Source organism: Benincasa hispida, chromosome 7, assembly GCF_009727055.1.
Source record: "Benincasa hispida cultivar B227 chromosome 7, ASM972705v1, whole genome shotgun sequence".
NCBI classification, from domain to species: domain Eukaryota; kingdom Viridiplantae; phylum Streptophyta; class Magnoliopsida; order Cucurbitales; family Cucurbitaceae; genus Benincasa; species Benincasa hispida.
The window spans coordinates 7,412,325-7,414,766 of record NC_052355.1 but is presented as its reverse complement, the minus strand read 5'-3'; the positions used below and the strand labels follow the sequence as shown (position 1 = coordinate 7,414,766).

Genomic DNA, 2,442 nt, shown 5'->3' with positions numbered 1-2,442 from the left:
ATGGGTAAGTACAAGATGCATGATTATGATACTTTGCTTGCCATGATATTTATTGTCTGTGAAAGTTCTATGGAAACTAAGATTATACCCGAAATACATAGTTAGCATGCTTAAAAGGTGGTACTTGGCAGGAAAATTTAGTTGGCTTCGGTCGGCGGGAAATGATAGTCGGTGACAACTGGCGGAAAATATAGTCAAGATACCTAAGCATGACTAGCAGAAAATATTTGTCGATGTGTACATTGGCGGGAAAATGGGATATAGGAAAGTTTCCATGAAAAGTTGTTAATATGATTGTTAATATATGCATTATTATTACATGCCAGATATAGCATGTGATTGGAGGATAATGATTGAATAGGATTACATGTGATCATTCATAGATTATAATGAAATGGTGATTATGTGATTGACTTCCCAAAAATATATTTTATATTTAAAGTTGTTGTTACCTTAAAAGGCACCACTCATTGGGCTTATTAGCTCACACTTTTCCAAATGTTTTCTTCTATTTCCCCCCCTCCCCCTCCCAGGTTGCAAAGCAGAGCGTTAAGAAAGGTGTCTATAACCACCAAAACACCAGGACTTGGTAATTTCTCAGGGTACGGCTCGGATCATGTAATAGAAGAGTATAGGAAAATTTAGCTACATGTATGAAATTTAAATATCTATTGTAAACATGTTAAGGCTTTTAATTGATACAGGGGGAAATGTTATATTAAAATATTGTCTTGGAATGGTACTAGTATGTCTTCATGCTCTCTTCCAAGTCTTGGGTTAAGGCGAGGGAGGGGGTGTGACATACATTCAATCTTTTAAAGATTGAAAGGGGCATTAAGTTTATGCTTGCCCCAAGATCGCATAATGCTTGACCAATATAGATTCCTCCTATTGAGAAAGGTATTGGGAAACTGCCCGGGTCGTGCATCTTTAGTGTGATATATTAGTGGATTCTTATGTCAATGCCACTGTGGCGAATCTTTCCGTGCTTCTCTTCTTCGAGACAATGTCCTTAAAAAATTTGGCATACATCGGCATCTGCTCTATCGCTTCTATGAATAGAATATTGATGTGCAATTGTTTCAATATTTCCAGGAAGCGATGATACTGGCCTTCATCGTATGTTTCTTTTTCAGTCCATGAGGAAATGGAGGTAGTTGTACTTTCAATGTTTCATGGTCTGGAGGCTTAGAGGTGATCGCATCTTCTGGTTCTATAGTTTTAGACTCCTTTGATTCAGTCTGCGACAGAGGTTTCTTTGATTCAATCGCAGGTTGCTCCTTTGACTCGATTCTGCGAGGCTCATTTCTGACTTCTATCGCTGCCTTTCCACTTCTTAGGGTGACTACTTGACAGTGTTTTTTCCCTGTATTCCTTGGATTGCGTGGAAGCTCAGTTGAGCTAGGCAATGTCCCTTGGGGTCTGTTCTTTAGCTCTTCCGCAATTTGTTCTATTTGAATTTCCAAATTGTGAATGGATGTAGCTTGTTTTTGAAGGATGGTTTCATTCTTTTCAATGTATTGCTTCAACAAGTTTTCCAGGGATGATAGGGATGGTGTTTGAGAGCTACTAGCTTGCTGTTGCTGTTGTCCATTAGTTCTATGGAAAAACCCTGGCGGTCCCTCTCTCTGAGCCACAGACTGACTGCCTTGCTGTTGGTTGTTCTTCATAGAAAAATTAGGGTGATTTCGCCACCCCGGGTTGTAAGTGTTTGAAAAAGGATTGTTTTTGACAAAGTAAACTGATTGAGGATTTTGTGGACATTCCTCAAAAGAATGTGATTCTTCACATACGGCACAGCTGGTGCTTGTTTTCTCTATCGCATTTACTTGCCCATTTTGAGTTCTTGAATTGTTTATTGCGATGCCTTGCAACAAGTTTATCATTGCATTCGTCTGATTTTGTAATGATGTGATGGCACCATTACTCGCATTCCCTTCTCTGGTCTTCGTTCTTTGATCTCTTTCTTACCAATCTTTGTGGTTTTTCGAGATGCGATCAAGAATATTATTTGCTTCCTCATATGTTTTGTCCAGCAGACCTTCTGCTGCTGCCGCATTGGCAGCTGTCTACGATGCGGATTTGACTCCATGATAAAAAAATCTCCATTTGGAGGCAATCCGACAATCCATTATGTGGGCAGTCGCGTACTAGTCTCTTGAATCTCGCCCATGCATCACTGAGCGATTCATCTTCTTCTTGTTTGAAATTGGTGATCAATTTCCTCCTTCTGGCATTTTCTATAAGAGGAAAATATTTCTTCATAAACTTATCCACAACTTGCTTCCATGACATTATCTCTTCCGGTTCGAGAGAGCAAGCCCATTTTCTTACTTTATCGCATAGTGAAAATGGAAATAACGTGAGTCGAACCTCTTCTGTGGAAATATTAGGGAACACAAAAGTGTTGCAAATTTCAATTAAGCTTCGTAGATGGGCGTG

The 2,442-nt window shown here is 39.4% G+C and overlaps 1 non-coding gene across 1 annotated transcript; it reads left to right on the top strand.

Moving 5' to 3' along the window:
- The first annotated feature begins 2,125 nt into the window (after positions 1 to 2,125).
- On the top strand, positions 2,126 to 2,232 carry LOC120082294. Its single transcript, XR_005483125.1, has one exon. It is a non-coding gene; the product is annotated as a small nucleolar RNA R71 (small nucleolar RNA).
- The last annotated feature ends 210 nt before the right edge of the window (positions 2,233 to 2,442 follow it).